The sequence below is a fragment of the Scyliorhinus torazame genome, chromosome 5, assembly GCF_047496885.1.
Source record: "Scyliorhinus torazame isolate Kashiwa2021f chromosome 5, sScyTor2.1, whole genome shotgun sequence".
Taxonomy (NCBI): Eukaryota; Metazoa; Chordata; class Chondrichthyes; order Carcharhiniformes; family Scyliorhinidae; genus Scyliorhinus; species Scyliorhinus torazame.
In genome coordinates, this window is record NC_092711.1 from 68,879,555 (window position 1) to 68,895,293 (window position 15,739).

Here is a 15,739-nt window from a genome sequence, read left to right on the forward strand (position 1 = left end):
GGCAGTGCTGGTTCAAGAGGAAATTAATCATGGCGCTAAGGTCCCAGGTTCGATCCCAGCTCTGGGTCACTGTCCGTGTGGAGTTTGCACATCCTCCCCATGTTTGCGTGGGCTTCGCCCCCACAACCCAAAGATGTTGTGGTTCAGAAAGATGAAGGTGGTTCAGAAAGTTAAAAGACAGGACCTCGAGGGTTGTAATCTCGGGATTACTCCCTGTGCCACGTGCCAGTGAGGCTAGAAATAGGAAGATAGAGCAGATAAACACGTGGCTAAACAGCTGGTGTAGGAGGGAGGGTTTCCGATATCTGGACCACTGGGAGCTCTTCCGGGGCAGGTGTGACCTGTATAAGAAGGACGGGTTGCATCTAAACCGGAGAGGCATAAATATCCTGGCCGCGAGGTTTGCTAGTGTCACACGGGAGGGTTTAAACTAGTATGGCAGGGGGGTGGGCACGGGAGCAAGAGGTCAGAAGGTGAGAGCATTGAGGGAGAACTAGGGAATAGGGACAGTGTGGCTCTGAGGCAGAGCAGACGGGGAGAAGTTGCTGAACACAGCGGGTCTGGTGGCCTGAAGTGCATATGTTTTAATGCAAGGAGCATTACGGGTAAGGCAGATGAACTTAGAGCTTGGATTAGTACTTGGAACTATGATGTTGTTGCCATTACAGAGACCTGGTTGAGGGAAGGGCAGGATTGGCAGCTAAACGTTCCAGGATTTAGATGTTTCAGGCGGGATAGAGGGGGATGTAAAAGGGGAGGCGGAGTTGCGCTACTTGTTCGGGAGAATATCACAGCTATACTGCGAGAGGACACCTCAGAGGGCAGTGAGGCTATATGGGTAGAGATCAGGAATAAGAAGGGTGCAGTCACAATGTTGGGGGTATACTACAGGCCTCCCAACAGCCAGCGGGAGATAGAGGAGCAGATAGGTAGACAGATTTTGGAAAAGAGTAAAAACAACAGGGTTGTGGTGATGGGAGACTTCAACTTCCCCAATATTGACTGGGACTCACTTAGTGCCAGGGGCTTAGACGGGGCGGAGTTTGTAAGGAGCATCCAGGAGGGCTTCTTAAAACAATATGTAAACAGTCCAACTAGGGAAGGGGCGGTACTGGACCTGGTATTGGGGAATGAGCCCGGCCAGGTGGTAGATGTTTCAGTAGGGGAGCATTTCGGGAACAGTGACCACAATTCAGTAAGTTTTAAAGTACTGGTGGACAAGGATAAGAGTGGTCCGATGATGAATGTGCTAAATTGGGGGAAGGCTAATTATAACAATATTAGGCGGGAACTGAAGAACATAGATTGGGGGCGGATGTTTGAGGGCAAATCAACATCTGACATGTGGGAGTCTTTCAAGTGTCAGTTGAAAGGAATACAGGACCGGCATGTTCCTGTGAGGAAGAAAGATAAATACGGCAATTTTCGGGAACCTTGGATGACGAGTGATATTGTAGGCCTCGTCAAAAAGAAAAAGGAGGCATTTGTCAGGGCTAAAAGGCTGGAAACAGACGAAGCCTGTGTGGCATATAAGGAAAGTAGGAAGGAACTTAAGCAAGGAGTCAGGAGGGCTAGAAGGGGTCACGAAAAGTCATTGGCAAATAGGGTTAAGGAAAATCACAAGGCTTTTTACACGTGCATAAAAAGCAAGAGGGTAGCCAGGGAAAGGGTTGGCCCACTGAAGGATAGGCAAGGGAATCTATGTGTGGAGCCAGAAGAAATGGGCGAGGTACTAAATGAATACTTTGCATCAGTATTCACCAAAGAGAAGGAATTGGTAGATGTTGAGTCTGGAGAAGGGGGTGTAGATAGCCTGGGTCACATTGTGATCCAAAAAGACGAGGTGTTGGGTGTCTTAAAAAATATCAAGGTAGATAAGTCCCCAGGGCCTGATGGGATCTACCCCAGAATACTGAAGGAGGCTGGAGAGGAAATTGCTGAGGCCTTGACAGAAATCTTTGGATCCTCGCTGTCTTCAGGGGATGTCCCGGAGGACTAGAGAATAGCCAATGTTGTTCCTCTGTTTAAGAAGGGTAGCAAGGATAATCCCGGGAACTACATGCCGGTGAGCCTTACTTCAGTGGTAGGGAAATTACTGGAGAGAATTCTTCGAGACAGGATCTACTCCCATTTGGAAGCAAATGGACGTATTAGTGAGAGGCAGCACGGTTTTGTGAAGGGGAGGTCGCGTCTCACTAACTTGATAGAGTTTTTCGAGGAGGTCACTAAGATGACTGATGCAGGTAGGGCAGTAGATGTTGTCTATATGGACTTCAGTAAGGCCTTTGACAAGGTCCCTCATGGTAGACTAGTACAAAAGGTGAAGTCACACGGGATCAGGGGTGAGCTGGCAAGGTGGATACAGAACTGGCTAGGCCATAGAAGGCAGAGAGTAGCAATGGAGGGATGCTTTTCTAATTGGAGGGTTGTGACCAGTGGTGTTCCACAGGGATCAGTGCTGGGACCTTTGCTCTTTGTAGTATATATAAATGATTTGGAGGTAAATGTAACTGGTCTGATTAGTAAGTTTGCAGACGACAAAAAGGTTGGTGGAATTGCGGATAGCGATGAGGACTGTCTGAGGATACAGCAGGATTTAGATTGTCTGGAGACTTGGGCGGAGAGATGGCAGATGGAGTTTAATCCGGACAAATGTGAGGTAATGCATTTTGGAAGATCTAATGCAGGTAGGGAATATACAGTGAATGGTAGAACGCTCAAGAGTATTGAAAGTCAAAGAGATCTAGGAGTACAGGTCCACAGGTCATTGAAAGGGGCAACACAGGTGGAGAAGGTAGTCAAAAAGGCATACGGCATGCTTGCCTTCATTGGCCGGGGCATTGAGTATAAGAATTGGCAAGTCATGTTGCAGCTGTATAGAACCTTAGTTAGGTCACACTTGGAGTATAGTGTTCAATTCTGGTCGCCACACTACCAGAAGGATGTGGAGGCTTTAGAGAGGGTGCAGAAGAGATTTACCAGAATGTTGCCCGGTATGGAGGGCATTAGCTATGAGGAGCGATTGAATAAACTCGGTTTGTTCTCACTGGAACGAAGGAGGTTGAGGGGCGACCTGATAGAGGTTTACAAAATTATGAGGGGCATAGACAGAGTGGATAGTCAGAGGCTTTTCCCCAGGGTAGAGGGGTCAATTACTAGGGGGCATAGGTTTAAGGTGAGAGGGGCAAGGTTTAGAGTAGATGTACGAGGCAAGTTTTTTACGCAGAGGGTAGTGGGTGCCTGGAACTCGCTACCGGAGGAGGTAGTGGAAGCAGGGACGATAGGGACATTTAAGGGGCATCTTGACAAATATATGAATAGGATGGGAATAGAAGGATACGGACCCAGGAAGTGTAGAAGATTGTAGTTTAGTCGGGCAGCATGGTCGGCATGGGCTTGGAGGGCCGAAGGGCCTGTTCCTGGGCTGTACATTTCTTTGTTCTTTGTTCTATGTGCATGGTAGGTGGATTGGCCACGCTAAACTGCCTCTTAATTCAGAAAAAAATGAATTGGGTACTCTAAATTAAAACAAAAAATGAATTAGGAGAAGGGAATGTGCAACGAAACCTGGGTATCCTCGTACACCAGTAACTGAAGGTAAGCAGGCAGCTACAGCAGGCGGTAAAGGAGGCAAATGGTATGCTAGCCTTCATTGCGAGCGGATTAGAGTACAGAAGCGGGGATATCTTGCTGTCATTATACAGGGCCTTGGCGAGGCCCTACCTGGAATATTGTGTGCAGTTTTGATTTCTGTATCTGAGGAAGGTTGTTATTGCTCGAGAGGGAGTGCAGCAAAGGTTTTCCAAGCCGATTCCTGGGATGGTGGGACTGAAATATGAGAGCTGAATCAGTTAGGTTTATTATATTCATTGGAGTTCAGAAGAATGAGGGGGGGGATCTCATAGAAACCTATAAAATTCTAATAGGACTTGACAGGGTAGATGTGGGAAAGACTTTCCCGATGGTGGGAATGTACGGAACCAGAGGTCGCAGTCTGAGGATACGGTGTCGATCATTTAGACAGAGATAAGGAGTAATTTCTTCAACCAGAGAGTGGTGAGCCTGTGGAATTTCTTACCACAGGAAATAGTTGAGGCCAATACATTCTATGTTTTCAAGAAGCAGTTAGATATAGCATTTAGGGTGTAGGGGATCAAAGGATATGGAGGAGAAAGCGGGATTAGGCTATTGAGTTAGATGATAAGCCATGATCTTAATGACTGGCAGAGCAGGTGCTAAGGGCAAAATGGTCTCTTCCTGCTCCTACTTTCTATGTTTCTATGTAATCCCTTCTCACACTAAGAGCAGGTGAGTGGCCTCTCCCCAGTGTGAACTCGCTGGTGTGTCTGCAGTCTGGATAACCGAGTGAATCCTTTCCCACAGAGGGAGCAGGTGAATGGCCTCTCCCCAGTGTGAACTCGCTGATGTTTCCGCAGGGTGGATGCATCAATGAATCCCTTCCCACACTGAGAGCAGGTGAATGGCCTCTCCCCAGTGTGAACTCGCTGGTGTGTCTGCAGGCTGGATAACCAAATGAATCCCTTGCCACACTGAGAGCAGGTGAATGGTCTCTCCCCAGTGTGAATCCGCTGATGTTTCCGCAGGGCGGATGAATCACTGAACCCCTTCCCACACTGAGAGCAGGTGAATGGTCTCTCCCCGGTGTGAATTCGCTGATGTGTCTGCAGATTGAATAACCCTGTGAATCCCTTCCCACATTGAGGGCAGGTGAACGGCCTCTCCCCAGTGTGAACTCGCTGATGTGACTGCAGATTGGATAACCCTGTGAATCCCTTCCCACACTGAGGGCAGGTGAATGGCCTCTCCCCAGTATGAGCTTGCTGGTGTCTCTGCAGACTGGATAACCAAGTGAATCCCTTCTCACACTGAGAGCAGGTGAATGGTGTCTCCCCAGTGTGAATTCGCTCGTGCTTCCGTAGGGTGGATAACTGAGTGAATCCCTTCTCACACTCAGAGCAGATGAATGGCCTCTCCCCAGTGTGATTGCGTTGATGAATCTCCAGCTCAGATGGGAATCTGTATTCTTTCCCACAGTCCCCACATTTCCACGGTTTCTCCATGTTTTGGGTCTCCTCGTGTCTCTCCAGATTGGACAATCAGTGGAAGCCTTGTCTCCACACAGAACTTTGTGCACGGTCTCTCCTCACTGTGAATGGTGTGATGTTGTTTCAGGCTGTGTATCTAGTTGAAGCTCTTTCCACAATCAGTTCACTGGAACACTCTCACTCGGGTGTCTGTTGTGTGCGTCTCGGTGCTTTTCCAGTCACGCTCACGTTTAAAATCTTTTGAAGCCGACAGATTGGACGAACATTTCTCCTTGTCGCCGATGATATTCAGAGCCCGATGATATTCAGGTCAGAAGGAATCGAGTGAGTTTGTCACATCGAGATGTGATGTTTGAGATTTCTGTCTATAATTCTTCCTCTTCCAATAACCTTTAAAAATGATTTACAAAAGTCATCAGTGAGCACAGGATAGAAATTCAGAACAGACAATTCTCGTTCCTATGGAACTTGATTTTCTCTCTCGTTCTCCAAAAGCTGTAAATCTCCATCCCACACACTGTCCCTCCATTCTGACTCTGCTGTATCTAATATTCACCCTCCCAATTCTCCTGAAGGTGCTGATTCATGTTGACTGACAGATCCAAGCTCAGCTCACTGCTTCCTCACCAGGACACAGAGATTAGAATGGGAGCAAGAGTAGGCCATTCGGCCCACCGAATCTGCTCAACCATTCAATGCGATCCTTGGCCGATCTACTTCAGCACCATTTTCCCACACGATCCCCATATCCCTCGATATCTTCAGTATCTAGAAACCTGTCAATATTTGTCTTGAACATACCAGATGACTGAGGCTCCACATTCCTGTGGGGTAGAGAATTCCAAAGCTTCACCACATCCTTGAGTGAAGAGATCTCTCATCTCAGCTTTCTCTCTATTTTCCTACCTGTTCCCCATAACCCTTAACTCCATTGTCAATAGAATATCTGTCAAACTTGTGCTTCAATATATTCAATGACCCCCAGATAAAACTGGTCCCTGTGGAAGAGAAATCCAAAGACTAACAACCCTCTGAAGGAAGAGATGACTGGAAATCTATAACGTAGCTACAGTCTGATATTACAACATGAGAAATAATTAAACATTTACTGTATTACAGAACCGTAAATAATATATCTAATTTGTACCATGTAACAACACTAGACATATCTCTGTCCATTATTCATTTAATTGCCCTGAAATGTCAGTCATCTCCTGGGGAATCCACCCCTTTAATTGTGAACATTAGGAAAGAGACAATCCTTTTTTGAAATAAATTTAGAGTAACCAATTATTGTTTTTCCAATTATGGTGCAATTTAGCGTGGCCAATCTACCTACCCTGCACATCTTTGGGTTGTGGGGGTGAGACCCACGCAGACATGGGGAGAATGTGCGAACTCCACAAGGACAGTGACCCGAGGCCTAGATCAAACCCAGGTCCTCGGTGCTGTGAGGCAGCAGTGCTAACCACTGTGCCACCAGAAACCATTCTTTTAGTCAGACAAATAAATGTGCCAACCTGTTAAGGAGATGGGTGGGAGGAGTTGGATACACTTTGTGGAGCCGTGAACCTTCATGTATTTTTTTTTTCCCAATTAAGTGTCAATCTAACCTCGGCTAACCACTGAGCCACCGTGCCTGCCCCGAATGATGACTTTTATAAACTCCTTTTACAGGGTATTACAAGGGGAGGATTTACAGATGGAAACTCAAATCGAACTTCACTTCAAGATTTAACAGAGTTGGGTAGCACGGTGACCTAGTGGTTCGCACAGCTACCTCACGGGGCAGGTACCCGGTTCGATCCCGGCTCTGGGTCACTGTCCGTGTGGAGTTTGCACATTCTCCCCGTGTCTGCGTGAGTTTCGCCCCCACAACCCAAAAATGTGCAGAGTCGGTGGAATGGCCCTTAATTGGAAAAAATAAATTGGGCACTCTAAATTTTAAAAAATTGCTTTTGTAAAGATTTAACAGAGTCACTCCATTCATCAGGACCTGAATATCATTGGCCTGTGAATGTGGAAGAAGAAATTTTTGTCTGCTCCGGCTGAAGGAAAAGGTTTTCAAGATTAGTGTGACTGAAAAAAAACCGATACACACGCGACTCGAGTGAGTGTTCCAGTGAACTGACTGTGGAAAGAGCTTTAACCAGTTCCAGTCTGAAAATACATCACACCATTCACAGTGGGGAGAGACCATACACATGCTCTCTGTGGGGACAGACATAAACTGATTGTCAAATTTGAAGAGGGACCAGGACACCAGCAGCATCCTGAAACCATGGAAATGTGGGGACTGTAGGAAGGGATTCAGATCCCCATGTGAGCTGGAGATTCATCACCGTAGACACACCGCCGACAGAGCACTCACCTGTTCTGAGTGTGGGAAGGGATTCACTCAGTTATCCGAGTGAGGATTTTCCAGGATTTGGGAGCCGAGCTGGTGAGGAAGCGAGCGGCCTTTAATAAGGTTCAGGCTGCTCCATGTAAGAAAGGAGTTTGATTCGGGATGGTTTACCCGGCAAAGCTGCGGGTTACAAATTAGTCCAAAGACTTCCTTTTCGAGACACCAGAGGAGGCGAACATGGTAAAGCATGGACTGGGGTCCAATTATCTCTGTTGGACAAGATCTATGTTCCCTGTGGGGTGGGATGGGTGTTGTGATATCCTCTATATAGTTTTGATATTTTCTGATAAAATCTGTTTTTCTGTTTGGTGTGAAGGGAGATTTTCTTTATGAAGCACAATGTAGACATATTAGGGGGTGGGGAGGGAGACGGGTTAGCTACCTGATGGCTAAAGAACTGTTTTTGTTTTACTCTAAGTGTATGGGTGCGTATATGGCGGCCACCTTGGGGGACTCTTGGCCTGCACATTTTGAAGATTTACTGGATAGTCCCTCATGGCTGATTGTGTGATGGGGGGTGGGGGGGGGGGGGTGTTCTTGCAGGAGACTCACTTGCGGGTTAGAGATCAGACCAGACTGTGGAGGGGTGAGCCAAGTGTTTCACTCGGGCTTTGACAAAGGGCTCGAGGTGCTGCAATTCATTTCAAATAAATTTAGAATACCCAATTCATTTTTTCAAATTAAGGGGCAATTTAGCGTGACCAATTCACCTACCCTGCACATCTTTGGGTTGTGGGGGTGAAACTCACGCAAACACGGGGAGAATGTGCAAACTCCACACAGGCATTGACCCAGGGCCGGGATCGAACCTGGGACCTCGGCGCCGTGATGCAGCAGCGGTACCCAGGGCACCACTGTGCTTCCTGTCAGGTACTGCAATTCTAATCGATAAACAGGTCCCTCTTTCGGTCACTAAGATCATTGTGGACACTAATGGGAGATATGTGGTGGTCACTATGTCGTTGGGTGCTGGTGAATGGCAAGCCCCTAACTGGGACGATGTGTCATTTGCAAAAAGAATTGTTGGTATCCATCCCAGACCTGGATACACAACAATTGATTCTGGGAGCATGTGGTAGTATGTATTAGGGGTCATGTGGGACTGGAAGTCCTAATGTCATTGGCTGACAGATCCAGGGTCCTGGTTGGCTGTTGACCTCTAGCTCCGCCCTGAAGGCAGAGTATAAGAAGCTGGAGTCCTCCCCCGCAGGCCATTCTACTATCGAGCTGCGGGGGAACAGACACGCTTAATAAAGCCTCATCGACTTCACTCTATTCGTCTCACGGAGTCTTTGTGCGCTACAATTTATTAAGCGTGCCTAAAAAGGACTATGGAGCTCAGGACCATTCCGGAATGCCTGAGGATCAGCCCCCACGCAGTGAACGCGGCAGCAGCCTTCAAGCACTGGCAGACTTGTTTCGAGGCCTACCTCAGAACGGCCACCGGCCAGGTCACAGAAGACCAAAAACTACAGGTCCTGCACTCGAGGGTAAGTACGGAGATCTTCTCCCTCATCGAAGACTCGGAGGATTTCCAGACGGCGTTCGCAGCACTGAAAAGTCTCTATGTCCGCCCAGTTAACCAAATCTACGCTCGCTACCAGCTCGCAACGAGACGGCAAGGTCCCGGAGTATCGATGGACGAATTCTACGCCGCGCTGCTGATTTTGGGACGAGCCTGCAGCTGCCCTTCGGTGAACGCAAATGAACACATAGACATTTTAATGCGCGATGCTTTTGTGGCAGGTATGAATTCCTCCCAAATCCGCCAAAGACTTCTAGAAAGAGAGTCGCTAGGACTCTCCAAGGCCCGGGCCCTAGCAGCCTCCCTAGACGTGGCCGCGCGTAATACCCGTGCCTACGGCCCCGACCGCGCGGCAGCCCATTGGGCTCCGTACGTACCCGTCGCGACAAACCCACCCCCCCCCCCGGACACCCCACAGGCTTGCGCGGTCCAAACGCCAAGTCGCACCGGGGGCGCCCGCTGCTATTTCTGCGGCCAGGCAAAACACCCCCGACAGCGCTGCCCGGCCCGCGCAGCGATCTGCAAGAGCTGCGGGAAAAAGGGCCATTTCGCGGTTGTGTGCCGGTCCCACGAGGTCGCCGCTGTCCCGGGAGAACAGGGAGCCCTGCAAGCCGTTTACGCTCCCCAACCCCCCCAGCGCATCATGTACGACCCGCAGGCGCAGCCGCTCTGGGTCCCGACCACCGCGGTCCCGGGAGAACAGGGAGCCCTGCACGCCGCTTACGCTCCCCAAACCCCCCCCCCGCAGCCCATGTATGACCCGCCGGCGCTACCACTTTGGGTCCCGACCACCACTCCCCACGGAGAAGAGGGAGTTCTGGGCGTCTCTAATGCCCCCCTAACCCCCCCGGCCCCACGTCTGACCCGCCGGCGCTACCAACTTGGGTCCCGACCACCGCTGTCCCCGGAGATGAGGGAGCCCCGCGCGGTCCTAATGCTCCCCAACCCCCCCAGCGCCCCATGTGCGACCTGCAGACGCCGCCATTTTGGGTCCCGGCCACCACGAAGGGAGGAAGGGCGCCGCCATCTTGGACCACCCCAAACCTGTACGACGCGTGGGGGCGGCCATTTTGTCCACCACCGCCGCCATCTTGTGACCCCCCAGCCATGTGCGATGTATGGGGGCGGCCATTTTGTTCATCCCTGACGCCATCTTGGACGGCAACAACGGACCCCACTCCGCTACTACAACCACGTCTCGCTTCAATTACGCTCGATCAAGCTCGGCCCCGGACACTCCAGACGACGACGACAACGGTGCTAATAAACGCCCACGAGACACCATGCCTAGTCGACTCCGGGAGCACGGAGAGCTTTATCCACCCCGACACGGTAAGACGCTGTTCCTTGACCACCTATCCCAGCGCACAAAAGATTTCCCTAGCTGCAGGATCCCACTCCGTACAGATCCAAGGAATCTGCATAGTTACCCTAACGGTGCAGGGGAGGGAGTTCAAAAACTACAAACTAAACGTCCTTCCCCAACTCTGCGCCCCCACCTTACTGGGATTAGATTTCCAATGCAATCTACAGAGCCTTACGTTCAAATTCGGCGGCCCAATACCCCCACTCACTATCTGCGGCCTCGCAACCCTCAAGGTGCAACCCCCGTCCTTGTTTGCGAACCTCACCCCGGATTGCAAACCCGTCGCCACTAGGAGCAGACGGTACAGCGCCCAGGACCGGACCTTCATTCGGTCCGAAGTCCAGCGGCTACTAAAGGAAGGCATAATCCAGGCCAGCAATAGTCCCTGGAGAGCGCAGGTGGTAGTAGTGAAGACAGGGGAGAAACAAAAGGATGGTCATAGACTATAGCCAGACCATCAACAGGTACACACAACTAGACGCGTACCCTCTCCCCCGCATATCCGACATGGTCAATCGGATCGCCCAATATAAAGTCTTCTCCACCGTGGACCTCAAGTCCGCCTACCATCAGCTCCCCATCCGCCCAAGTGACCGCAAGTACACAGCCTTCGAGGCAGACGGGCGATTATACCACTTCCTAAGGGTCCCATTTGGCGTCACAAACGGGGTCTCGGTCTTCCAACGGGAGATGGACCGAATGGTTGATCAACATGGGTTGCGGGCCACGTTCCCGTATCTCGACAATGTAACCATCTGCGGCCACGACCAGCAGGACCACGACGCCAACCTCCAAAAATTCCTCCAGACCACTAAAGCCTTGAACCTCACGTACAACGAGGACAAGTGCGTTTTTAGCACCAATCGGCTAGCCATTCTGGGCGACGTAGTGCGCAATGGGATAATAGGCCCCGACCCCGAACGTATGCGCGCCCTCATGGAATTTCCCCTCCCGCACTGCTCCAAAGCCCTGAAACGCTGCCTGGGGTTTTTTTCATACTACGCCCAGTGGGTCCCCCAGTACGCAGACAAGGCCCGCCCCCTAATACAGACCACGACCTTCCCTCTGTCGACAGAGGCGTGCCAGGCCTTCAGCCGCATCAAAGCGGATATCGCAACGGCCACGATGCGCGCCATCGATGAGTCCCTACCCTTCCAGGTCGAGAGCGACGCCTCAGACGTAGCTCTAGCGGCTACCCTTAACCAAGCGGGCAGACCCGTGGCCTTTTTCTCCCGGACCCTCCACGCCTCAGAAATCCGCCACTCCTCAGTGGAAAAGGAAGCCCAAGCCATAGTGGAAGCTGTGCGACATTGGAGGCATTACCTGGCCGGCAGGAGATTCACTCTCCTCACTGACCAACGGTCGGTAGCCTTCATGTTCGATAATGCACTGCGGGGCAAAATCAAAAACGACAAGATCTTAAGGTGGAGGATCGAGCTCTCCACCTTCAACTACGAGATTTTGTATCGTTCCGGAAAGCTGAACGAGCCGTCCGATGCCCTATCCCGCGGCTCATGTGCCAACGCACAAATTAACCGCCTCCAAACCCTCCACGAGGACTTCTGCCACCCGGGGGTCACTCGGTTTTTCCACTTTATCAAGTCCCGCAACCTCCCATACTCTTTAGAGGAGGTCCGTACAGTCACAAGGGACTGCCACATCTGCGCGGAATGCAAACCGCATTTTTTCAGGCCGGATGATGCGCACCTGATTAAGGCTTCCCGCCCCTTTGAACGCCTTAGTCTCGATTTCAAAGGGCCCCTCCCCTCCACCGACCGCAACACATACTTTCTTAATGTGGTGGACGAATACTCCCGCTTCCCATTCGCCATTCCCTGCTCTGACATGATCGCGGTCACAGTCATTAAAGCCCTGAACACCATCTTCACACTGTTCGGTTGCCCCGCATACGTCCACAGCGACAGGGGGTCCTCTTTCATGAGTGACGAGCTGCGCCAGTTCCTGCTCAGCAAGGGCATAGCCTCGAGCAGGACGACCAGCTACAACCCCCGGGGGAACGGGCAAGTAGAGAGGGAGAACGGCACGGTCTGGAAGACCGTCCTACTGGCCCTACGGTCCAGGGACCTCCCAGTTTCACGGTGGCAGGAGGTCCTCCCGGATGCTCTCCACTCCATCCGGTTGCTATTATGTACGAGCACTAATCAAACGCCTCATGAGCGTCTCCTTGTCTTCCCTAGGAGGTCCTCCTCTGGAACGTCGCTGCCGACCTGGCTGGCGGCCCCAGGACCCATCTTGCTCCGAAAGCATGTGCGGGCACATAAGGCGGACCCGTTGGTCTAAAGGGTTCACCTCCTCCACGCGAACCCGCAGTACGCTTACGTGGAGTACCCCGACGGCCGACAGGACACGGTCTCCCTGCGGGATCTGGCGCCCGCCGGCAACACACACACCCCCCCGACACCATTCACCCAACCCCCCCCCCCCTTCCTGCCACCGCCGCACCCCGCGAACGCCCCCTTCCAGGAGGATCGGTTCCCCTCCCCTCAGGCCCGACCAAGAATAAAGCCCAAGCGGAAACCGTAAGGCTCCCGGAGACGACAACACCGGTACAAGCACCACCACCACCACCGGGGCCGCGGCGATCGACACGGACGACCAGATCGCCCGACCGACTCGTGGCGTCGATCTAAATCAATATATGGACTTTTCAGAAGAACATTTTGCTTTTCTCCCGATACCTTCTGTAAATAGTTGAAACAGGATAAAATTGTACAATACTGTATTGACATGTGAATGTTTTTTCCTCCCAGGACCAGCCCTGTAAACCCTTACCACCATACGAAGCATCACCCCGCCGGGTTCATTTTGACAAGGGGTGAATGTGGTAGTATGTATTAGGGGTCATGTGGGACTGGAAGCCCTAATGTCATTGGCTGACAGATCCCGGGTCCTGGTTGGCCGTTGACCTCTATCTCCGCCCTGAAGGCGGAGTATAAGAAGCCAGAGTCCTCCCCTGCAGGCCATTCTACTATCGAGCTGCGGGGGAACAGACACGCTTAATAGAGCCTCATCGACTTCACTCTATTCGTCTCACGGAGTCTTTGTGCGCTACAGAGCAAACATCAATTGCATACTGGATCCTAAAATGGACTGGTCCAAGCCCATTCAACTGCTACAAAAACAAAAAGGAATGAAACTGGACAGATCACACGGCAGTGACCCGGGCACCGGAAATGACAACGGCGAACCCAGCAAAAGATAAAGAAAAGCTGTTCATTAGCAGATTGTAAAAGGATTATGGGGCACAGATTTAAGATTGGGTACAAGATCTACAGGGGAGATGTTACACAGTGAGTGATAACGATCCGAATTCAATGCTTACACACAAAGGTCGATAATCTCCAGGTCCTGATAACTCGAATGTTGCTGTCAGAATTTGATGTGAGGCTTGGTTGTGAGTTTCTGGTCTGCGAATCCCTTTCTAAGTCCCTGTGAAAGAAGTTTACAAAGGCATCACTGTCAGTCCAGAAATACAATTCAGGAAAGATAAATATTTCTCCCGGTTTGTATTTGCTGTGTGTAAATCCTCCCCACCTAGCCCCCTTTAAAGGAGTTTCCAAAATTAATCACTGTCAGTCCAGGACAGAAATTCACAACATTCTCTCCTCCTGTTCCCTGGTCCAGGATGACCACTGATGCGCCCCCTCTGCACACAGTCCCTCTCGTCATCAGCAGTCCCTTGATTTGAGGGTGTTGTCTACTCAGGGTTGGGAGTTTCTGCCCTGGGTCTCCATGTGGCTGAACAGAGCCACAGAGCTTTGGACACATGGGACAGGATGTCCAATGAATCTTGTATTTACAGTGCAGAAGGAGGCCATTCAGCCCATCGAGTCTGCACCGGCCCTTGGAAAGAGCACCCCATTTCAAGCCACACTTCCAATCTATCCCCTCAACCCAGTAACCCCACCCAAACCCTTTTGACACGAAAAGGGCAATTTAGCATGACCACTCCACCGAACCTGCACATTTTGGACTGTGGGAGGAAACCGGAGCACCCGGAGGAAACCCACGCAGACAGTGAAATCTGGAGAGCAGGATTGGCTTCCTTTTCTTTCCATCTCTGCCACCACTCTGCCCCATCAATAAGACATTGAGACTCAAGGACTCATCCAGTTTAATGGACAAGTTGTCTCCATTCTGAACAATGGGGAACAAGCTCCTCCCACTCAATGAAACATCGCCCCGACAAAAATGACAAACGCGCATGCGCCCTGATGCACATCCAACAAAGATGGCGGCCGTTAACCCGAGCCGAACATGAGGAGCTGCAGCTCCGCTCGGTACAAACTGGGTCCCGTCAATATTTTCGCGGTTTCCAGCTTACAACAGCTTTATACAACGTTTCCGCCCAGCGCCGCGATCCTCGCTCCCTCCATATTGTTGAACGCCTCGTACCAATTTCCGATCTGAAAAAGACGCCCTTCCACTTCGCCATTACCCACACTGCGCATGCTTCAATCACAGGAGACCCCGCCCCTTATTCACTCCGATTGGTTGGAGGACCAGCTGCTCCCGTTTGATCCTTCAGACCCGCCCCTCCTCTTCCTACCTGAGAGCGGCCACAGGCTCAGGCTGACTCGCTGATTGTCCAATAATAACTGTGAGAGTGTCATAGACCATAGAACAATACAGCGCAGTACAGGCCCTTCGGCCCACGATGTTGCACCGAAACAAAAGCCATCTAACCTACACTATGCCATTATCATCCATATGTTTATCCAATAAACTTTTAAATGCCCTCAATGTTGGCGAGTTCACTACTGTAGCAGGTAGGGCATTCCACGGCCTCACTACTCTTTGCGTAAAGAACCTACCTCTGACCTCTGTCCTATATCTATTACCCCTCAGTTTAAAGTTATGTCCCCTCGTGCCAGCCATATCCATCCGCGGGAGAAGGCTCTCACTGTCCACCCTATCTAACCCCCTGATCATTTTGTATGCCTCTATTAAGTCTCCTCTTAACCTTCTTCTCTCCAACGAAAACAACCTCAAGTCCATCAGCCTTTCCTCATAAGATTTTCCCTCCATACCAGGCAACATCCTGGTAAATCTCCTCTGCACCCGCTCCAAAGCCTCCACGTCCTTCCTATAATGCGGTGACCAAAACTGTATGCAATACTCCAAATGCGGCCGTACCAGAGTTCTGTACAGCTGCAACATGACCTCCCGACTCCGGAACTCAATCCCTCTACCAATAAAGGCCAACACTCCATAGGCCTTCTTCACAACCCTATCAACCTGGGTGGCAACTTTCAGGGATCTATGTACATGGACACCTAGATCCCTCTGCTCATCCACACTTTCAAGAACTTTACCATTAGCCAAATATTCCGCATTCCTGTTATTCCTTCCAA

General features: G+C 50.8%; 1 protein-coding gene and 1 long non-coding RNA gene across 2 annotated transcripts in view; one reads left to right on the forward strand and one right to left on the reverse strand.

Moving 5' to 3' along the window:
• The window catches only part of LOC140418279 (uncharacterized), a 45,406-nt gene that overhangs the window by 8,744 nt on the left and 20,923 nt on the right, over positions 1–15,739 (forward strand). The window lies entirely within an intron of this gene.
• LOC140418292 (uncharacterized) lies at positions 1,015–14,835 on the reverse strand. The gene is made up of 3 exons (XR_011944914.1): positions 14,781–14,835; positions 13,708–13,814; positions 1,015–5,456 (listed from the first exon to the last, which is right to left on the reverse strand). It is a non-coding gene; the product is annotated as an uncharacterized lncRNA (long non-coding RNA).